The sequence below is a fragment of the Suricata suricatta genome, chromosome 9, assembly GCF_006229205.1.
Source record: "Suricata suricatta isolate VVHF042 chromosome 9, meerkat_22Aug2017_6uvM2_HiC, whole genome shotgun sequence".
NCBI classification, from domain to species: domain Eukaryota; kingdom Metazoa; phylum Chordata; class Mammalia; order Carnivora; family Herpestidae; genus Suricata; species Suricata suricatta.
In genome coordinates, this window is record NC_043708.1 from 79,718,683 (window position 1) to 79,742,897 (window position 24,215).

Below are 24,215 nucleotides of genomic sequence, written 5' to 3' on the forward strand. Positions count from 1 at the left end.
GGGGCTCCCAAAAGCATTATTCTACCAGATTCTTAATACTTAAGATTCATAAAAGCAGAACAAAATCTTATATCCATAATGTATAATGAGTCTTAAAATGTGACCTCCTTGGAAAAAGGAAATCTGCAATTTAAAGTCAAACAAAAATGTGGTGCCTAGGTGGATCAGTTGGTTAAGCCTCCGACTTCAGCTCGGGTCATATCTCATGATTTGTGAGTTCAAGCCCTGCATTGGGCTCTGTGCTGACAGCTTGTAGCCTGGAGCCTGCTTCGGATTCTGTGTCCCATTCTCTCTCTGCACCTCCCCAACTTGTGCTGTGTCTCTCTCAAAAATAAAAAATAAATGTAAAACAATTTAAAAAATGTAAATAGCTAATATCAGAGATAATGGAAATTGGGGTCAGAAAATCTGAGTTCAAGCCTCAACTCTACCACTTTCCAAGTGTGTGAATCTAAACAGGTTATTATGTATCCTGTATCTTAGGTTGTTTGCAAAAAATACAAAAGAGTTACCTTCTCAGAGACTTTACCAGAATTAAAGAGAGGATGAAATTCATGCACTAAACTAACCTAATCAATGTTGCCAAATTCAATAATCAATTTTTAGTCTTCATCTGCTTCATCTACTAAAAGCATTTGATATCATTGGCCCCCTCTTCAATCTTGAAATACTTTCTTTACTTGACCTCCTGGAAACCATAGTCTCCTGGGTTATTATTGTTTTACTTCAACTGGTTGATTCTCCTCAGTCCTCTTTGCTGCTTCTTCCTCATCTTTCTGGCATCTTAACATGTGAGGGGTCCAGGGCTCAGAAGGGATGCCCAGCACAGGCAGGTTTCCAGAGGCTAAAGTCAAGCTCCTCAAGCTTCTGAACCAGCAATGGATCAAAATCGGCTCAGGTGCAAGGTAGAAGAGTTGGCTGTCCTGTGGAGAGGAAGAAAATCAGCCCATAGGTAATTACACTCTGAGCTCCAAAGGTGAAAGGAGCAAGATGTGTTCATATGGCCTAAATTATCTAGAATAACTCTCAGTCTAGACAGTCTGATCCACATGAACAAATATCCTAGATTTGACCTTTATTCAATTAGGAGGTCTTACATACATGTTACTGCTTTAGCCTGGAAACCACCACCACCACCACCACCACAATAACAAATCCCAGAGATTCTTACCAAAAGGATTTAGGTCAAATTTACAGACTAAAAATTTGGAAACTGACTTTGGAATTGAAGTGGTGGCCTGGGCAAGAGGGTGAAGGCAGTTCAGTCTGAGGGCTCCTAAATGCAGATGTTCCTTGAGGTGGAGCAATAAAGCTTGGACACACATGGAAGGTGGGTTGGGCACCAGAAAGAGAGGGGGGCGGTAGCTGGTGTAGGTACTAGGTTTCTTATCAAATCATATTCATTCTTCTTCTCGTATACAATCCTTTTACTCTGTCTTCCAGGAAGCACTCAGTTGTACAAGTTTAAAACATTTCCAGGAAGCATTACCTCCATTTTAAATTCCAGATAAATAAAGTACAAGAAAGTAACAGGTCCAACAACAATAAGGAAACTAATATTCCACTTACTTCATGCCTAATACTTGTGTGTGATTTACACATGCTGTCTCTATTGACGCCCATCATAACAGGTATGCATTAAAATAACCCCCATTTTATAATTAAGAAATCGAGGTTCAGAGAGTAGTTAAGTCCCTTGCCCAAGGTTGCTTGACAAGTGGTAGAACCAAGATGCCAACAGGCAACCTGATTCCATGGCCCACTGGCTTGCTCCTAGAATGCTGCTCTGTCTCCTCACTGGCTGGAGCAGACTTGCAACATGGTCGCTGCTAGCTAGTCTTGCCATTGCCATGGTGACAAGTATCCTTCATTTACATATATATGAACACTGCAAAGGGACAGATAATATCATTCTGTGAAAGGTGTGTCCATTATGATGAAGTAACTGTCCCTTTTAGCATGTTCATTGCCTCAAGTCACACATTACATAACTATTATTAAGCTAATCCCATCAAAGTCTGTTAAAGACCTGGCATTTCATCACTAAACTGTCTCCAAGGATGATTCCAATAATTTACACCTTGTTCCAGGGCTGTGTTTAATGTCTGCAATTCTGAGGAATGGATATGATGCAAACTGTCCTTAAGTCTCTCTATAATACAACCAAACAAAACATCAACTTGACTGAGGGCTCCGGGATATTGGTTAAGAGCTATTGCCATCTGTTTTTGAGCTTCAAAGATTAATAGCTAAAGTGCTCACCATTATAAGAGAACAAAAATACACACCAGCTGCTCAGCTTTGCCTAAGCCTATAGGCTCAAGATGAAAAGAATTAGACCAAGTATTACAGTAATCAGGCAAAAGCCTAACTCAACATTAAGAAGATCCCGCTAAGGGGGCAATGCACCTCCATGCTCCTGGTGATTGGACTTTGTGTATGGAAACATTTTGTAAGAAAGCAGTTGTATGTCACCAGCTGGGCAATGTTGTTAACTTCTCTTTTTACTGTGTTTTAACTTCACTGTTCATTATTGCCTCTGAATTTGCTCTTCTTTCTACTAAGCATTTCTTGTTCCCTCCTCTCCATCCTCAGAAGTATGGACCTAATTTATCTTCCTCTAAGCCATCTGCAAATTATTCACCACCCCCTAATGCAACAGAATACACTCATGCACACACACACACACACACACACACACACACACACAGAGGCAGTCATGTTTCATTGTCACTTGGCATTCCTCCTACAGACGGCAGGCTATATTCTCATGGTGAGAGGACACTGTGAGAAGGTTATCCAACCCAATTATCAGTGGAAAACAGTAACTTGCCTGTGTTTGTGTCCTTAAGTGTTCTCAGTGTGCTGCAGTGGCATAAGCTCTTAGATGATGAAGAATAGTGCTTTTATTTCTCTTATATTCCTGCCATCTTTATTTGCATGATTTAGTTAGCATCCAGCACAAAATAAATATTTCTATCTGTCTGCTGAGAAATGAGGAGAGGGATGACCAGGCCAAGGTTTAGTAGCTCCCTTATGCCCACCAAAACCTCTCCAAGTACTTCTACTCAGTCATGCTTCTCCTTCCCAGAACCACAGCTTCAAGTCCATCTAGAAGGAAGTTGGCATTAAAATGTACAGGTGACAATAGGTCACACTGTTCCATGTTGGCCCAGACCCATGGCAAGGCAGTAGAGGGCACTATGGATTCTCAAATAAACACACAGGAAAGAGGAAGTGGTCACTCTTTCAGGTTTCTACTTTGTAGTGGGTGCCTTGTCCATTCCTACTGCTGCCATGGTCCCTTCTCTTAATAGCCTTTCCATGGGTTTTGTTTTTCTTGACTATATCAAAGCTTTTCAAAAGCTAATAATTATTTTAATTGTTGCAAAGGAGTCAATAAATCAGATATTAACTTTAAAAACAATGGCTACCAAAGCCAGAAGTTGGGGGGCAGCCCTTGACCTCTAGATTTAATTGGCTACCAGGTCTTGAAGATTATATTCCACATTATCTCTCAGATTCACTGTTTTTTACTCAGGACAGGAGCACACCCCTGAGCGAGAGTGCCCAGCTGAGGAAACTGATAAGGGTAAAATCCGGTCAGTCACCGCTGGCCAGGTCAAGTGCATCTGCCCAGAGGAAGGGTGTCTTTTGCTACTATGCAAAATGGTCCTGCATGGACGAGCACAGACCTCCTCTAACCACGCTGACTGTAACTACCTGGTGCCCGGCTCTTGTCATGTTTCACACTGACCACTGTGATAGTCTCATAACACTTCTGAGATTGCTCTAAATTGAATACACACACATACATATTCATATATTTGTAACAGGACACATTATAAACAAATTTTCAAATATATCATCACCAAAATTCAAAGTAACAACATAAACTGAATGTAAACAGAATGAGCTATTGCTGAAATTGAACCTTTTCTTTAGGATACAGAATTAACATCTATGTCACAGGATCTTTCTAGTTTGGTGCTAAACATACCATGTGTTATATGATGATTCAATATTCAATCATTTTTCCTCTATTAAAAGACCTGAAAACTGTGAAATCACTTGGCCTTTATTAAATTTACCTCTGTTCCTATCTCATTATGTGGCAACAATTAAGGTAATACTACTGAGAAGCAAAGCAATCTCCTGTTCAAACGTCTACATGGAGTTAAAAAAATATCATGGTAGTACTCAGGTAATAAAATAATCATCCAAATAATCCAAAAATCACATTAGCTAGTTTTTAAAAATAGAGCCCCAAAGGGACAGACCATTGTCACATCTGAATTTTTCTGTCAGATGACACCAAGTTAAAATTCAACTCTGTCTCTACAGATTTTAATATTAGGTGGCTACAAAAGGACTCAAGTTTAGAAAACACTATTTCTCATCCCACAGCTTTCTGCTCTCCTCTCAGTACATAGGGGAGGGATATATTCTCAATGGGAAATAAGTAACTATTATTTTTTCCCACTGAACTATAATTGCTATTAGAAAATATCAAATGTCATGTAAAACCAAAATAATCCTACTGCTGTTGTTGGGATATTCAAGGGGAAGTTCAGCAAACTACAGCCTGGGGGCTAAATCCATTCCATGCCTCTTTAGTTGGTTTGTTTTTTATTTTTTTTGTTTTGTTTTGTTTTGTTTTGTTTTGCTTCTTTTGTCCTGCCAGAGAGCTAAGAATAGTTTTCACATTATTTATAGATTGTAAAAAGGAAAAAATGAATAAACAACAGAGGTGCTATTGTAGTCCACAAAGCCTAAAACAGGTGCTATTCAATGCTGCAGGGAAAATTTTTCCACCTCCTGAACTAGATAACACCCTAAAAAAGAAGATTGCTAATGAGATTGCATAGAATCAGTTACTCAAGTAACTCGTTTTTCTGTAAATTCATTGTTAAGTAGTCATCAGGAAGAAGACGAAGGGAGAAATTTTACCATTCATAGTGGTTTCTTTTTCTGGACCTCTACATACTAGGCGTTCATCAGTGAATGTCTATATAGAACATCTTATGTCCAGTCAAGTCTAGTGTGTGTGACTGGCCAGGATCTGATAAGACCAATAACTTCATTTTGCTCACAGCTTCCCTCCTGAACAGCTTGCCTCTATCCAACTCTAATTTTGTTACCCATATGGTTACTGAAGGCTAGTCTTATGAGACCTTGATTTCCCCTCCATTGACTGTGTTGCTTTGCTCCCGATCTCCGGCTCAACACCACTTCTCCGGCTCTGGTCTCGATTCCCATTTGCAATCACTCCTGATTATGCTGCCACTCATGGTCTCACTGAGAGCAGCCCATTCCTATGCGATAGTTCTTGCACTGTGCAGTGCAGCCGACAAGCGCTCATACTTGTGTAGGGCCAGGCCTCGTGGCACCCAGTGGCTTGGAAATTGAACACTCAATAGGTAGTGCCAGGCTAGGAAGCCAGGCAAACTGGCTCAATCAGTACAAAATCTTATTTACTTTGCATTTGGTTTTTGCTCCCATTTGGCTAATTCATTTGATGGGGGGCTTGGGTTTCTTTTTAGGTTGCAATCAGAAAAGATGATACTAATTTGGGGGAGTCATTCCTGAACACTCAGGAACCCTGGAGTTCTAAGGCAATCTGAGACAGTGTCTCTTAACTGGGAGTCAAGAACCCCATCACAATGATACTCAGTATTTAGTCCAGCTCAGCTGAATCAGAATTCTCTTGGGTGCTTATAAAAATTCAGTATCTTAGGACCAACTCCTTAATATCTAATTAATTAGAATTTCCAAGAATGGAGTCCTAGTATTATTCTTATGTATACTGAACTTTCAAAAACAATCCATGGCATCCAGGAGATTTTTTTAACCTACCGAAATCATTTGCAAAACTTCTCTGTGATGGCTCATATTGTATTTTTGTAAAATGATCACATTACCCATTATAAAACTCTCAAAGCAGTTCATGGATCAAAATGATAAAAACCATTCGTTTAGAAAAGAAATATGGTTGATTTAGAACACCAAGCTTAAATTTCTCGTAGAGCCACTTCTTGGACAACTTACAAACCCTAGAAAGACAATTTTTGTCCTTGTTCATGGGCCTGGCGGCTCTTCACAGATGCAAGCAGCCCTGACCCCCAACATTTTCACTTCATCCAGAGAAGCAGCTTCAGTATCTTTTCCTTGAGATCACATTTCTTCTGGGATGCACCTGGAGTCTGAACTTACTGTTTTCTATTCTAAAATCATGTGCATTTAGTGAAACATGGTCCACAGTTGGGGTCACAAAGTTCGTCATCGAATACAACAGGCCCCATCAGTTTCTAATGCACAGAAGAAAACACAGCTGGGTGGGGACAGTGACTGCTCAGACCCCATTCTCCACAATCGGGCTGCTCATGTTACCTCTTTGCTTCAGTTCCTCTTCAGTGAAAAGGAGTTTTTCTTTTTTCCATCTTGGAATTCTGTACCCAATTCCAGTGTGGGGGCTTTTTTCTACGCCATCAAGCAATTCTAGAACACCAGCTGGGTGTCCAACAGTAGTTCAACTCAATTCTGACACTACCTGGAGATAATGCCAGATCCCACAGGACTGCCCCAATGCCCACTTTAGACACCAGTCACAAGTCCAAGTTGTTACCTGTGCTTCTGATCAAAACACTTCTGATGAGAGGCTCTAGCAACACTCAGTGGGTTTGATCAATTTGATAGAGTAGCTCACCAAATTCAAAGAAACCGTTTTTACTATAAAAGGATATAACTCTTGGGGGCGCCTGGGTGGCTCAGACAGTTAAGCTTTGGCTCAGATCATGATTTCACGGCTCATGAGTTCAAGTCCCGAGTTGGACTCTATGCTGATAGCTCGGAGCCTGGAGCCTCCTTCTGATTCTATCTCCCTCTCTGCCCCTCCCCCACTCGCGCGCGCGCTATCTTTCTCTCTCTCTAAGAAAAAAATGAATAAACAGTAAAAAAAAAAATTTTTTTTATTAAAAAAAAAAGAACTTAACTCCGGAACAGCCAGATGGAAGAGACACACGGGGAAGGTACACGGGAAGGTAGGGCTTATGTGCCCTCTCGGGGCACGCCGCTCTCCCTGCATCTCCACACATTTCCCAACCCAGAAAGCTCTGTGAACCCTGACCCCCCTGGATGTTTAGGGAGGCTTCATTACATAGGCATGATTGGTTAAATCCTTAGCCATTGGGGAAGGAACTCGATCCCTAGCCCCTAGCCCCTCGATGAGGCAGGGGTGGGAATGAAAGTTCCAACCCTCTAAACATGCACCAGTTGGTTTCCCTGGCAACTGGCACCCTTCTCCGGAAGTCATTATTAACATAACAAAAGACACCAGTATCACTTTTCTCTAGGGAAGCTCCGAGGGTTTTAGGAGCTCTGTGACCTGAATCTGGAGAAAGACCCAAACTGTATTACTTATTTTAAATCACAGTATCACACAGCCTTAGTCTACTTACCTCCCAAAGTCTAACAGCAATAACAACATGAAAGTGAGAAAGGTAGAGACTGTTAGCGACTAACTCCTTCATTTTAAGGAAGATATCAAAAGCTCAGAGAGCTCCAAGGACCTATGAAAAGTTCTTAACTTGATAAAACTGCACAGAAGTCATCCTACCTCGCTGACCCCTCAAGATTCTCCATGGAGAGACACACCAGCTGCTTTTAGTAGATCCTTTGGCTTGAAGTCCAATGCTCTTCCCATTTCACCAACCTGGCTCAAAAAATAATGATAAATATGAAATTTCTTTGAAAACACAAAGGGAATTATAATTAATGCGCTATTATAACTATATCACTCATGATTCTAAATGTGATTTTTTTGTTTGCAAATGGAAACAAAGAATTATTAGCCACATGGTGTAATAAACAGAACACCAGGCTAGTGATCAGAACTGCCCTAGAGGTGCCCAGTTCCTGATAGCAAAGGAGCCTTTGGTAGGACTGTCCTAATGGAAATCCAGTCACTCATGCATGCAATTATCTAATCCAAGCAATTATCTAATCTTTTCAAACTTGATTTTTTTCTTGATGTCTGGGTGGCTCCGTGGGTTGAGCATCTGACTCAGCTCAGGTCATGATCTGGTGGTTTATGAGTTGTAGTCCCACATCAGACCCTTTGTTGTCAGCGCAGAGCCTGCTTCAGATCTTCTGATTCTCTCTCTCTCTCTGCCCCTCCTCCAATCTCAATCTCTCTCTCTCTCTCTCTCTCTCTCTGTCCCTCCTCCAACCTCTTTCTCACTCTCCCTCTCTGAAAACATTTTAAAAATGCTGGGGCACCTGGGTGGCTCAGTCAGTTAAGCAACCTGCCTGCTCAGGTCATGATCTCAAGAGTTAATGAGTTCAAGCCCTCAGAGCCTGGAACCTGCTTAGGATTCTGGGTCTCCCTCTCTCTCTGCTCCTCCCGTGCTCATGCTGTCTTTCTCTTTCTCTCTCTAGAAAATAGATAAATGTTTTTAAAAAGTTAAAAAAATAAAAAATTAATGAAAATAAAACTTGATTTTTCATAACCAGTCTTCCTATCCACAAAGTTGCCTCAGAGAGCCTTTTATGATATTTGCTTGACGTTAACACCAAACTTTTTCCAGAGTTCTTCACCACTAGGCAGTGTCTTTTAGTTGGAGAAGAAGTGACACTGAGGTGGTATATAAAATAGTCCAAAAATAATGAAATGCAGACAAACAAAATCTGACCTTACACATTCAAGAAAAACTCATTCATCAAGAAGCTGAGAAGCTTATCTCCTTGATTTAACACATGTATCAAAAGAGCCATCCCTTTAAAGTCAAGTCTGTTTTGAAGCCAAACAAAGCCCAGATGGGAAGAAAAGCCCTTGGCAAAATTCAAAATTCCATCTACTAAAAAAAGGATGCTAACTTATTAGTCATGTGAGAAGCACTAAATATATTTACTGCTATCATTTTCCCATAAGGCTTTTCCACAAGTTGAGACTCGGAAATGTACACACAAAAAAAGAGTAAGATAAAACAAGCATACAGAGAGACTATCAGTAGAATGAACTCCATGAAGTTCTCAGAGGATGTAGGAACATACTTTCCAAGGCAGTGTGTGTCACTAAAGACAGTTAGTATTAAAATCAAGTTGAATATTTGAGTTGTTGAAAAGGGCCCGCTATATAAATTCTTCACTAATATCCTTAAAATTCTGTTATTTTGAGAACAATTAGCAGAAATCATTTCCTTTCCCCATCCTTCCTCCTATTCACCTTTACTCAACTACAGATCTTTTTAAAATATATTTCATAAGACAAGCAAAATAAGGAAGACATTTGGAGTTTTGCTTCCTTGTCCTCTTGTCTTCTGATATAACTGAGTTGAATATATCATTATGAAAAGTCAAAACTGGCAAGAGATTTGTGTGGCTCACAAGTTTAATCCAAACCTAATCCATCCCTGCAATCCTGCCAGTGAATTTATATAGTAGGACCCTAGGTTTCATTATTTTAAATAGGAATAAAGCAGCTCATCGTGTTCCCAACCCTTCCAATATTTCCAACTAAGTTTCCCAAATATCGCTAGAAACAGTGTGCAGCATCTACCTACAATTTGCCAACTGTCTAGTTATTTGATACTTACTTCACTCCTTAGTGGAAGTATCTTTATATGCCAGACCAAATAGTACCACATAATTTTAGATATTATCACATTTTCCTTCTAGAATGCAATAAACTTGTACTCTGGTGCAAAAAAGTTATCAAACAACATCTGAATATAGACAATGAATACAAATAACATTAGCAAGAGGAATTTTAAAAGCAAGTCAGTTTTTTTAAGGCTGTTCTCTCTCTTTTTTTAAGTTTATTTATTTAGAGAGAGAGTGCACACCCACAAGTGGGGAAGGGGCAGAGAGAGAGAGAAAGGGGGAGGGAGAATCTCAAACAGGCTCTGCAATATTAGCACAGAGCCCCACAGGGGACTTGAACTCACAAACTGTGAGATCATGACATGAGCTGAAGTCGGATGCTTAACGGACTAAGGCACCCAGGTGCCCCTAAAAGCAAGGCAGTTTTAAAAAATAACTCTTTCTGACCAAATAGTTGTTTGAGAGAAATTTGGCTGTAAGGGGAGCTGCCTGATAGTAGGTCAAGGTGAGCGAGAACAAGCTTGTAAAACAAACGCTGGGTGCCTGAGGTTCATCCATGCCGAAACACAAGGAACTTGGGGACTTCCTTCTTCTCTTGGCACTTGAGGCCCCAGGAGTGGTGGGTGGAGACCATTGTCTGAAGGTTTAGAGGCAGTAATTCATGATCCCTTCTGACCTTTCATTAGTGCATGCTCTTCTCTGAGGCTCTCAGGCTCACTATTTTCTTCACAGGTTTGTCCAATCCCTTTTAGAAGGACAATTTATTTAATGATGTGGGAGCCTGAAGGGGGCTCTGAAGCATAGAATCCCATGTATTCCCAAGCAGAGAAGAAAGAAACATTGCTCAAACCGACCAATAAAGGTTAAAAATAGGGTGGTGGATGACAGGCACATGTGTGGAAAATCAAAACTAGGTTGCTGTCCAGCCTAGAAAAAAAGATTAACCCCAGAGACCTCCATATGCTTTCGAGGCTAGTGAAGAGAACAGACCATCACACCGAAAAAAGGACTCAGTCGATCATAGTTGACCCAGGCAACCACAGTCACAAAGCATCTTTCTGGCCTCAACTCAGTACAGAGCTGATGCCATTCTCCCCCCTAAATGCAGAGAATCCAGTATCTCTTTTATTTGATTTTCAGTTCCATAATTGTTTTGGGAGGGAATGCCAACGCGATCCACAATAGTGGACCTTCACATACTGGTTCAACAAACACAGTCATTAACTGTATGTCCAAAAGTCAGAACAATGGAAAACCAAAGTCAATCTGAGTGCCTCCAACTCATGCCTCATGGGATGTCCCTGATCAGAGTGAAGCACCAGTTAGTGTTGGTCAACTGGACCATTGTAGGGAAAAGAAGCAGTTCCTGCAGACACTAAATGTGGAGAATGATGGCTGAGACTAAACTCTAGTCCAAGGAGACCACTTGAATGTGTGTTATGTCAGATCACTAAGAAAGGATAGATGTGAGATCCAAAATACAGACAACTTTGTCTTCTGCTTTGAAAGACTACAAAACATGCACAAATAGAGAACCTCTCATTGCTAAGACAACCATTAACCTATCTTTCTAAAGATCATGCCAGAGATACCCAAACCCCAAAGCAAGGAATCCAGGCGAGGGGGGGGGGGGGGGGGGGGCAAAGCTAAGCTAGAAATGTGGTACGATTTGAATTTATGAGTGAAAAATTCAATGCTTTCTCCAGAACATTTTTCACATACTTTGTGACATGGCTCCTCCACTTATTTTTGGCTTGTGTGACAGAAACTCAGAAGAGGGCCCACCAGGGGCTCAACCAAAGGTGGACACTTAGGAACATGTCTGCATAATGATTAACTGCCTGCCAAGTCGGGATTCCCACCACCAAAAACGGGGCTCCAAGTGACTCATTCCTCTAAAATAGAACTCATGGGATTTCCCACTGCCTCACAGAGCCCCCAGAGTTTGAGGGAGTTACTGCAGAGTTTGAGGCTCTACCCTGAGAGCTGCACAGCACTGAACCAAATCCTTTCCATGTGAGAAGTGCTAATCCAGCTGTTTCTGTGTCTCTCACTGGGATGTCGTTCTATCTGTCCTCTTGGCTAGTCTTCAAGAAGGTACCAGAAAAGCAGCTGCCTTTGCAGCAGGAAGACATTTGTGTAAATGTCAACTGAACATTTGCTAGAACATCCTACTTAGGGAGTCTTGGGCTATCTGCAAAAAGGCAGCTGGAGGGAGAAAGACGCAGTCATCTAAGAGATTTGTAGAGACAAACTGCATAAGAGTCAAAAAGCTACTGCAGTCCGACATAGCCCTGTCTAAATGGAGAACAGGTAAAGAGAAATGCCTTCTAAACCCCTTTCCCCAACCACAGATGAACGTTAAGCCTGTCTGTCTCTTATGTAACTCATATCTCAACTCGTAGGAATACACAAAGCAGCTACTCCATACTGCCCAGATCCACAGCAGGGAATGGATCTTGGAGGAGCCTAATTTTGATCGCAGCAGTGTGTATATAATCTGAGTATACTCAAAATTTGTCCCAGAGAGAAAAGAAAATGGTTTTTATGTCTCTGATGATGTGCCTTGCTTTTTATCAGCTGCTTTGGATACTGTGCACAGCCTTCTATTCCAATTCAGCAGGTCACCTCTCTGTGTTCTGGGGGGGGAGGGGGTTCTGTATTTCACTCTATTGCGTATAAACACTGCTGCTCAACCCAAATTCTGGTGGTGTCATTTAGCACAGAGCATCAGACCCAAGTCCAGTACTAGAGGAACACATGACATGTGCCACTTACTCATGATATGAACATGACTATTTAACCCCAAGAGAGGCCATGTGGGTGTGTATGTGTGTGTGTGTGTGTGTGTGTGTGCATGGTGTGACCATTTTGAACAAGTAGCGGGTTTTGCTATTGTCACAATGAGTGTCATATACTAGGAAAAGGCTTTGGAGGCAAACTAGCTGGGTGCTCTTAGGCAAATATCCTAACTTCTATACGTTTTTGCTTCCTTAAACATGAAATGACAATAATACCAACTACCTTACAGGAATTGTGTAGGATTTAGAGATACTATATATATATATATATATATATATAGTCATATATATGTATATATATATATATAGTATAGGGGATTTAAGAGAAGCTCAAACAATTAGATTAGTTTTACTTTTATTATGATTATTAAGTCAGAAAACAACTGTTTGACACACTGGCTTTTTAACCAGTGCATCTTTAAACATCACAAAGAAACCATAACCAACCTTGGGTTCTCTCTCTCATTCCCTGAGGAATTCTCTGATCAAGAGTTCAAGGGAATCTCATTGTGAAGAATAGAAGTGGGCTTCCAAAACCAGGGTGTCCTTGGACCATTTATTGGTCAATGGGGGTTATAAGAACAAAACTTTACTTTGGAAAAGAACCACAAAGGCAGGGGCTAGCAACACCTCTCCTTAAAATGCAAAAGTAAACTCTCACTGACTCTCAGTTTAAATAAAACTCTGAAATAATGGCCACTTGTGAAAGACAGGGGGTTGCTCATAAAAGATGTTCAAATCTCATTCCAAACAAGCTCATTATTAAACAAAGAAGGTTCTAGAACTGTTCTCTCAATCTTGATGAAAAACTAGAAACACAAAACTGAAAATCCATGTAAGTGTAACATCTGTAGGGATTTCTTAACCAGGTCACTGCTCCCCCAGTGAGCTCCCACCTTCATATGCCAAGGCCACAATATAAAACGAGCCATCTTTGTTTCAAAACTTGTCAGTTGTCATAATTGCTACTACAATCACCTTGAATTTATCCCAGCTGTACTCTCATGAATCTGCTTGCCAACAGCTGGGTCCTAATTCAGATTTTATTCTCCTTGGCACATAGAGCTGACCATCTAATGATGCCTTATCAGAACCCACAGAGACTTCCATGAAAACAAAGCCAAATACCTTCGTAACACACCTGTGGACTGATGCCGATCCCAAAACCAGGTGCAGAAACTACTTCTGAAAAACTCAACTGACGATTTTCAAATGTTGTATATTTGAATGGGCAGGTAATGACCTAAAAGAAAACCCCAGAAGTATTTCAAGAGTCACTTCAAAAATCAACAGTTTATTAATGTAATATTTTGAAAATCAAGGATAAGAGTTTAAGTTTTGATTATCTTTTTAAAAAAATATTTTATTTTGAGAAAGGGAGAGAGTAGGAATGGGAGAAGGGGCAGAGGGAGAGGGAGAGGGGGAGAGAATCCCAAGCAGGCTTCATGCTGTAAGCACAGCACCCAATGCAAGGCTCAGTCTCAGGAATCGTGAGATCATGACCTGAGCCTAAATCAAGAGTTGGACACTTAACGGGGTGTCACCCAGGAGCTCCTAAGTTTTAATTATCATAACAATCAAATGTTATTTTAATATGACCAGCTGATACAAACACATTCTATATTTCCACTGCTTACTTAAATTTCTTTCTGGGAACTTTCTAAATTCTTCAGCTATTCCTTTCTGATTTATCTGATTTCATGGAGCCATTCAGTGATGTCCTTAAATTGATCTATGAGCCCTTTACTGGGCTCTTGCTTACTGAGCAGCACATATGAGGCTCAGAGAATGTTTTAGCTAGTTCCCTCTGATACGGGCCCACTGGTGAGGAAAGTGAATACTGAAGCCAGATACTTGGGAAAAAATCACTTTATTAGATCACCAAGAAATCAAAGATACTCTTTTTGCAAGCCCATTTTAACATAGAATTATTTGGGGAGCAGAGACATGAATTACATTATTTATTTAGACACAGATGTGATCTCCTATACTTACCTGATTGTTTCCAGCACATTTGCTTTTATTAATTTACCTTAATTAACAGCACTTATCATAGTACTTAGTACAGTACTGGATGGTATACTTATTTTTTAAATTAATATTTGTAAAAGTAAATTAAACTGAGGCACATTCTCAGGAAAAAAGAAAGGTGAGGCAGTTGACTAGGGTTCATTCTGGTACTAATATTTTATTTGGTTATCACTTGCCTTTAGAGCTTCTTCCAGAAAAGCAGGAAAGAGTAGACCTGGGTCAGTAATTTAACAGTCTGTAACTTGAGTGACCAAATATCAGCACAAAATTCAATCTCCAGTTTAGAGGACTGATCTAAAAGATTTTCGTTGTTTTATGAGTAAATGGTATCTTTACTTTCCACTTACTTTACATCAATCTTCATAAAATTAGAAGTAGTTTCACACTTTGGGGGGCCAGTTCAAGCTCTAAAGTCAGACAAAGTAAGATTGCATTCCCAGTCCTGTCATCTGTAAGCACTGTAACTTCGCACAAGTTGCTAAAGCCCTTTAGGGCTCAGACTTTCCATATGTAAAATGGGAAGGTGACAGGTTCTATCTATGGGGCTGCTTTGAGGATTAAAAGAGATAGTATGTGTGTATTAGTCAGGGTTCTCCAGAGCAACAGAACTAACACGATTCGGATAGATACAGAAGAGGAGATTTATTATAGGACCAGATTCCTGATGATGGAGGCCCAGACAACATGTGGACTGCAACCTGGTGAACCAGAAGGTGAGTGGTCTGAGTCAGGCCCGGTCTGAAGGCCTGAGAACCAGGGTAATCAGATGGTGAAATTCCCAGTCTGAGGCTGAGGCCCACGTCTAAGGGCAGGAGAACGTGACTGTTCGGTTCAAAAAAAGTGAGAATCCACCCTTTCTCTGCTGTTTTCCCTATTGACGCCCTCAACGGATTGGATGAGTTCTGCCCACACGGGTGAGGGTGGCTCTTCTTTACTCAGTCTACTGATTCGAATGCTAATTTCTTTCTGAAACACTCTCACAGACAAACCCAAAAATAATGCTTTACCAGCTATCTGAATATCCCTTAGCCCAGTCAAGATGGCACATCAAAATTAAGTTTTGTGATAGGAGGACACACAGCACCAATCACCTAACAGATTCTCACTTTGTTGGTCACAAGATTCCCAGGTCCTGCCCTGGGTCTGGCTGCAGGTAAGATCTCTTCTTTGGTCTCATCCCTTTTTTTCCCTCCTCTCTCTCTAAGGGTTAACATAAGCTCTTACTAAGATGACTAACTCTCGATGATCATTATACATGCAAGGAGCAGTGGATATAAGTGTCCAGATTATGAAGGAAACCCTTAAAGGGCCTTGAATGACTTGATTAGGTTATAAGGCAAAATGTTCTTTAAGACTGAAATCTAACTTTCTCTGCCCCACTGACTCCCCAGCCTCCAAACACTACTAGGTCAATGAACACTTTAGACTGATGGATGAATATGTGAAAATATTAGCCTCCACTTCCACTGTTTAAAATGTTTAATTATTTTGTAAATCATGAGGCATTGATCCATGGAATTCTGTTGGATAATCTGAGTACAATCAATGTTATAACACCAAATCCAACAAGATGTATGTGCTTTGCTCCCAAGGACACACTCCCATGCTGAAATGGCCCGTATTCACTTCTCACCTCTGTCTTCCTGAAATTCCCTCTTTAGTGGGCATTGCTGCTTTTGTGTCTGCCCAGATCAGACTCTAAAGGACCGCCCGAGTTTTCTTACTCCTCTCGCCAGGTGTATCCTTCCAGGTGAGTGGCTTGGAAAACTATAGAGAATAAATGCCTTTGGTTGAATTACCTGCCAAGACAATCTGAATTTTACATCTGGAATACCTTTTTCAGACCCACCTCTCTTATATACCACAAGGAATAATAATTGTTTTTGAATTGTACAGAGAGAGTAATAATGTGAGAAAAATTTTAAATTTCATAAGAACACTTTGTTAATGGATGAATGTGTTCACAGTCTTCCCCTTCTTCCCAGGTCGTGGTGTCTTCTGTTTCCCTTTAGTGCTTTTTTTTTTCACTACAGTAAATTCATCCATCATAAGTTAATTGGCCCCAGTCCACTGACAATAAGTTATTAAATAAAATTAAGAAAAAAAGACTTTTATAAGTAAGTTTTAAAGGCATGTTGAGTCTTGGTTTCTTCTTTGAAAATTCCACCTCTCCCTTCTCTCCTCCCCATCTCATTGATGTCTTTCCTGTACTATGTCAAAGGCTGCCTTCTTATTTACCTCCTTCCTCAAGAGAAGGGCAACCCCTCCTTACCAGAACGCATACTGAATTTCTTCTTAGATCTTCAAGAAAGAAACAGACCAAATTCAATGACATATGTCTCCCAAAGCACCTTGGAAGAAAGTTGTTTAATAAACCCACAACAATAATCCAGAAGTTTTGTGTGTTAATCCTTCTTAAGGTTTGTCTACACACTGATGGATTTCTCTCAAATGATGTCTTACTACACTCTCTTCCCGCATGCTATATTATTTTGAAAGGACTCAATCTATTTCAAAAGATAGAACGATAGCCAAGAGGACTGGATTTGAGCAAAGCACAGCTGTACATCTATCACACTCACCCAAACCGTGAATCAATGACTTATTCTCTCTGCTAGACTTAGCTGATTCACTATTGCTAGGTGTTGGGGTCCTTTGTGTCCCCTGTCCCAGGACAGCAGCTCATAATGGAAATATACAGAGAAAAGTCAGACAAGGCAGGAAAACCTCTGCCTAAGAAAGCAAAGTACTTTTTTGGCTCTCATCTTATTGTATAGAAAGTAGGTCAAGAAAGTTGTGTGAAAAGAAAACGTGTTTGCATGGGCTTAGGAGACGGCTACCAAGTACAACTCACTGCTATAGAGGGGAACAGAAGCATTCCCAAGTCTAAAGTTTTCACTTGTCTCCCTGGAAGCTGTCAGAGGACCAAGAAATAGGAAGATGCATAAGGAAAAGATTCTTCTGATCCGGAGAAGAAAGAAAAAGAATTCTAGGTACTCTCTCCCGACTTGGAAACCACCATTTAATACAGTGGGACAAAGGCACCTCAGTTTGCAACAGTGACACATTCTCACTCTCCCTCCCCACCTCCCCATCAATGGGAGCTGTATACAGTTTCCCTGCACTCGATCTGAGAACTTCCTTACAGGTAAGTCACTGCCTTCAATAATATAGTTACCTGGACAACGGAGGTATGGAAAACAGAGTTGAAGTTCAGATAAAGTTCGAACAGAGGTTCCCATTGTTTGCTCATTTAGTGTCCAGCAGAATTCATGCAGCAGTTCAGATTACGTACAGATTTCCATTCTAAATAAGCCCCTAATTAAAAATAAAACCCTCTCTCCAGCGGCTCATAACCCTCACAAACACTTTTTTCCCTCCCTTTGGGGTCAACCTTCTCAAGCTTGGTCTGTGCCCATCCAGTAGATTCCCCTGGAAATGCTGAAGAGCTTTGGCATAGGGTGAGAGTGGGAAAATGCACTTTTTCAATGTGAGTCCTTTTTAAAAAAATCAGACTTTGAAAATAGATATGGTGAACTTAATTTCAGATGCCTGCTTATACAGTTTGAATGGGACCAGTTCAAAAGAACAGTTTTGGAGCACCTGAGTGGCTCAGTTGGTTGAGTGTCCAACTTTGGCTCAGGTCATGATCTCATGGTTCGTGGGTTTGAGTCCCACATCAGGCTCTGTGCTGACAGCTCAGAGCCTGGAGCCTGCTTCAGATTTTGTGTCTCCCCTTCTCTCTGCTCCTCCCATGATCATGCTCTGTCTCTATCTTTCAATGATAAATAAATGTTAAAAAAAAAAAAAAAGAACAGTGTTTAAAGAGCTGAACAAAGCTCAACCAAACAGGAAGGCTCAAAACAGTCTGACGCAGATTCGATCTATTACATTTGTTGATTGCAAAATGACCAGCAGGACTCAGAAGTGTGAAAAGGTCATTGCCCAATCTTGCAGTGCTGCAAATTATGTTCCATGGGGGAGAGCAGAGCACATGTGTGAAGACTATGGGGCAATTCAAAAAGGTGTAGGGAAAAGCAGTTTTTGCCCCATGCTTAGAGAGAAGACTGTCGTTTATACCCCGAGAGTGCGGAAATACAAATTTGCACAATACCACAATGACACAGCTCGGGCAAAGAGGGGTTTCCCCTTTCTTCCCATGCAATTTGTTAACTTTCTATGCAATATGTTAAAAATCAAATACGAAAAACAACCTTTAGAATACAATTTCTAAAATTCTCCACTTCACTCCCTACCCTACCTCATCCCCAGAGTAGAACAAATTAAGACAAACACTCACGGTACAGGTAACTTCATGATACATGTAAGCCAGAGCAACTGCCACTAAAATATTTCCATGCATTGCATACACTTGCTTCTTCTTTGTACTTCTCTCCTCAAGTTCAACCACATTTACCTTTGCAGATGCTCCTCCTAGGAAAGTCCTTCATATTCTGAGGAACGGGCAAGCCACCTTTTCATGCACTTAATTCAACAAACATATGCCTCGATGACCTATGCGAGCAGTCCCCCTAGGAAAGGGACAGGGTAGGGTTCCCTTAACTAAATCCCTCATATTCTTAGGGGCCAGTGTTGGGCTCCACATTTGATTCAGTTTTAAAAGGAAAGCAACCAGGCGTGCTAGCTGGGATGGCCCCATGTCAGGTGCCCCAGCCCATGCTACTGTGGCCAGGACTCTGGAGGTGTCCCTACACTCTAGCTCCCTGAAGTATGGTCCTTGGCTTGGGACCAACAATGACTAGGGACATAGGATTTGTGCATTACTGCACTGGGACTAAAATGCCAACACATTAAAACCAATCTTATCTTAGCCCCAAAGGCAGATGGATAGTCTGACTAGAGGAGATATATCCCTCATCTCTGAAGATTTACACTCTATCCCTTCTCTAGCATCAACTGATCAAATATAGCCACCATACCCTCAAAAGAATAAATTGCAAGCACAAAGAATCTTTTAAGAAAAATACTTAACCCGCACCTTGAGTTCTTGAAGTTGGCAATGCATTTATTGCATGGAGTCCCCATCGAGGAGAATGAATGAGTACGAATGCTGCTTCTGTCATTTAGACCTGGCCATCCAAAGAGGTTCCATGACAGGTCAACGCCATAGTGAGGTGACAATCAGGATGTTTCAAGACATGCCTGCTTTTGAAAGACAGTTAAAAGACAGAATTATGGATTTATAAAACCAACAACAAAGAGTAATGACCTCAGAAGAGTCTTTATTTTTCAGTCATTTCATAAAAAAGCTAAGTTTTGCAAGAAGGCGTTTGTGGGAAACACAGTTTTTCAGTGGATGGGTTGAGATAAGTCCGTGTATGTGTGAGGAAAGGTGCTCTACATAAATGTGTAAAAGATGAAATGGAGTTGATATTTATGTGTACCACATTATTTTCATTCAAAGAGAAGAGATATAAGTACCAATCATCAAATGTAATATTTAAGTCTTATCATTAGCCATCTGCCCTTTTATTTGGTGAGGTTGCCAACAGCCCTTTCATCAGACTGCACCTGAGTTTTGCTAAGACTACTGCAGTTGGACACAGCGGGCTCTGCCAACCCGGAGCTTTGGTATACACCGTGTTCTACTCCAAGACTTTATCCCCCCCCCACACCAGATCCCACCCTTTCTGGAAAAACTCTTCAAGTCCCCTTGTTGCAAGATGGCTTCCCTAACTGTATAAGCTACAGATCAAATAACAGTTACACATGTTTCCTGCTATGCGATGTACAACAGGGTTTCCAATGAAGACCCAGCAAAGCAGTATAGCCCACTTGCAACATATTTCACATGTTCACTGTGTGACGATGAAACGCATTCTTGTTGAGATAATAGCTTAAAGTTAAGGCATGAAATCATCCCTTTCTTGGTTTAGCAACTGCCGATTTACTATGGTTACCATGGAAGGAAGCATGGACAGTGAAGGACAACAGACTGGGGCTCCCTGCTTGCTTGCTGATCCCTGTTCTGAAATTAACTAGTTTTTTGACCTTGGACACGTCACGTCCTCTCTGTGAGCCTTCATTTCTTTATTTGTCATAATATGATGATGCCTCAGTCCCTACCAGCTCTAAAGTTCTATGGAGACATTTATTTGTTCGTTCGTTCATTCATTCATTCCAGAAGCATTTACTGAGCACCACTGCTCCTGTGCTAGCATTGTGGGAAGACAAGCTGGGAAAAGAGCAATCTGTGCAACAGGCGGCTCCCCTCCCCCACACCAAGTATTAAAAGTATTCATTCGGGGATCCAAGATTCTTCCATTTTGTGGCCCTCCCATATTCAACACTTGGCTTTTATGGTTGCCATGGTTATGTGCATCAAGCCACTGGAGGAGGGAAGGCTAGGTGGAGCAGGGGGCAGGGCTGCATGCAGGAGGTAGTTTGGGTCCACTGGTAACACAGTCACATGGTCTCCCCTAACTGCAGAGAAGATGGGGAAATGTGCCCAGGAATCCAGAAATCCAGTCAGGTACCCAGGAAGAATAGTTTCCATAAACAGCTTATTAGTCTCAGCCAGGATGTAAGGAGAGTGGAGGAAAAGAGAAAAAGAAAAGGACATTCCACAGCAGAAGCTGGGAAGGCAGATTTCACAAAAGGGCAGATAGAACAGAAGAGAAAATAAAAGCCAGAGCTACTCAAAGCAACTACAGGACTATGAGTGATTTATGGAAGCATCTTTGTGAGGCCCCAGCACGTGACCAGCAACAAGTCAGGTGAATCTTTGGGAGGAAAAGGATCACCAGACAAACAGTAGTAAAGGACCATGGGCCTCATGAGATGAATTCATATGAAGCACCTGAAAACCTATGAAATTAATCCACATGGTTTGCAGATAAGTAAAATTTTTATTAAATAAGTCTGTATTTCTGGTACAAAACAGTCTTACAAAATGGTGACTATGAGATATATTCAGACCTAGCTGGATTTTATTTATTTATTTATTTATTTATGCCATTGGTATGATTTAAATATTGGGAAATGTCATATGGGAAATCCAGGTTTCCATGTTCTCCTGAACAATCAAAAGCTATGGTCATAGTGGTTTTTTCATTTAGAGTAGCAATAATCAGACAACTTCAGGTAGCCACTGACCTCCTTAGACTGCTCATGGTCTCTTCAATACACCAAAGTCCTACAACTTATTTCATTTTTGACCAGGTCATTTCATGACCTCAGTAATGTAGGCAATCAAATTTGCAACCCCTCGGGTAAAGACTTAAATTCTTAACAGCCAGAAATAAAACGAGAAAAACTAACTCTGGGACTTGGTCATTTTCAGGGTCTGACAACAGCTCTCATAGAACACTCTATACACACATGCACATATGTGTACATATATATGTAAAATAGAAACATGAGAACTTGCTTTGCTGGATGTTTACTTGCTTTGCTGGATGTTTACTTGCTTAAGCATCTATTTTCTTCAATGCATTGTGAGTTATTTCGAAAGCAAGGTTCAGAGTACCTGGTCCAATGTATGTGCTCAGTTAAGATTTTTGAAAGAAACCGCAGTAAATTTATAACAAAAGAAATCACTTGAAATGAATGATAATAAAGGAAATACTGAGTAAGGTGTTGAGGTAGCATCTCTGACTCAGGATAGATTCCACCATGACCCACAGCCCAGGTGGGGATGGATATCCCTAAATGTGTCAATGGGCACCTTACAGAGAAGGAAGAAAAGGAAAGAAAGTATTGGCACTGGGGACAAGAAAAGAGAGGGGCGCCTGGGTGGCTCAGTGGGTTAAGCATCCAGCTTCAGCTCAGGTCATGATCTCACGGTTCATGGGTTCAAGCCCTGCATCAGGCTCTGTGCTGACAGCTCAGAGCATGGAGCCTGCTTCTGATTCTGTATCTCCCTTTGTCTCTGATCCTCCCCTGCTCGCACAGTCTCTCTCTGTCTCTCAAAAATAAATAAAAAACATTTTTTAAAAAATTTTTTAAAAAAGGAAGGAGAAATGGGGGTAGGGGGAGAGGGGATACTAAAAAGGCCACTGGTTCAAATGGCCTTCCTTGGACAATGTTATGAAAGAACTGACCATTCTGGAGCTGCAGAGAACAAGTTGTCACAGCATCACTCTCCAGCAAGGTCCTGAGATCTAGAGAGAGGCACAGCACCTAGAGATTCCCAATGAGCCCAGCCAACCCCTCTGCTGAGGGACTGAAGAAATCCCTCACATGCCTCAGTGAATGGCTTCAGTAACCAGCATCTTCCTACATTGTAGGCATTCAGTGAAGACTGGATTGGGTTGAATGGAACTGAACAGAGCTGAAGCAACGCCACTCAAGCATCTTGGGGAGCAGGACAGGGAAACGACCCGCCCTCCACAAGCTTTCAGCAAAGGGCTGCCTGTGCTGAAGGCATAAGAACTATCAAAATCAATTAAGCACATAAACAAGTCTCACTGGGATGATTAATTCTTGCTGTGAGGATGCCAGGGGATAAATGAGGAGCCAACAATTCTTCAGTCAACTCTTAACAGTTAACCATAAAGGGAGACAGGGACTTCTGGCACAAACTACCTGACCAGGCAGAGTGGGAAATGTTGGCAGGGTGGCTGGTAGGGGCAGACATGTCTGAGCACAAGGGTGTTAGCTTAGCCTACTAATATTTTTCTTGGACAGCAATGAAAGTATCCCTGGAAGTATCTTGCTATTCCCTCTTATGCTAACTCTTCTCTCTACCCTCCTAATTTAGGTGGAGAGAGGCAAAGTTGTTTTCCAAACTTTTCTGGGAAAACTAAGGTAGGGTTCTGGTCATTTTCAGGACCTGACAGTGGCCTCATTCATCCACTCAATCAGCGTATATTTATTGACAACCTACTGTGTGCTAAGTGCTAGATGCTAAGCAGTGAATAACAGAGACTTAGTAGTTTACTCTCTATTTGGAGAGAAAGGCAGTAAACAAATAGACAACTGCATCATAACTAATTACAATAAGTGGTTCAAAGAAAGTGAGCATAGTGCTCTGATAGAAAATGGCAAACAGCATGGTGGCAGCTTAGTCAGAGGAAGACTCTCAGAAGACACTGAGCCCTAAAGGAAAGGAAGGATCCAGCCATGAGAAGAAGACCTAGGAATGACTGTTCCAGGTGAAGGAAATGGCATGAAAATTGTTTTGGTCTCTGAGAATCCAACAGGAGACATTACTGAGAGCCTGGGTCATATGTGTACAAGTGAGGGACCCACAGAATGGACTGAAAGAAATAGATAGGAAATGAATTTGAGGCCTTCTCGCAGTTCACAGGTTTTGGGGTCTACATGGGGTCCTGAGACATACATAGGAACCCCTTCAGTGAATGGCATATAGCAAGCCAGAACCATGACCAGCTTGAAACTTGCTCACATGGAAAGGCCACACTGCTTGCCAAGCTGGATTCATAAAGCATCCAGGCTACACAAACCTGGGTTAGAACCAGCCCTGCCAGAGGCAGCTGGGAGAAGAATCTTCTCTTTGTTCAGTCAGATGCAGAAGGCAAAGCTTGAGTCCATCCTTTGTGTCCAGAGCTACATGAAGTGGACTCACTAAAAAAGCTGGCTCAATAAAAACATTTAGATCAAAGACCCACTGACACCGAATGCCAGCCAGGGACACGAGTTCAAAATGGAACCAGAAGGGTGTCTGTGGTATCCTAGAACAAATGCTCAGAGCTAGGGTAGACAACTGGACTCGGCCCCGAGCAGAGGCACACCTATTCACAGCAGGCCTAGGCGAGAGGTTTAGGATAGGAAGTTGGTTTAGTAGCCAGGTAGTTTATT

General features: G+C 41.4%; 1 long non-coding RNA gene across 5 annotated transcripts in view; it reads right to left on the bottom strand.

The window, feature by feature from the left end:
- Positions 1 to 298: 298 nt before the first annotated feature.
- The window catches only part of LOC115302440, a 178,505-nt gene continuing 154,588 nt past the window's right edge, over positions 299 to 24,215 (bottom strand). For all 5 annotated transcript variants that reach the window (XR_003913455.1, XR_003913456.1, XR_003913454.1 and 2 more), the window contains 4 exons: positions 19,432 to 19,598; positions 13,543 to 13,644; positions 7,616 to 7,711; positions 299 to 923 (listed from right to left, as the gene is read on the bottom strand). This is a non-coding gene — a long non-coding RNA (uncharacterized LOC115302440). The remainder of the gene's footprint in view (positions 924 to 7,615; positions 7,712 to 13,542; positions 13,645 to 19,431; positions 19,599 to 24,215) is intronic.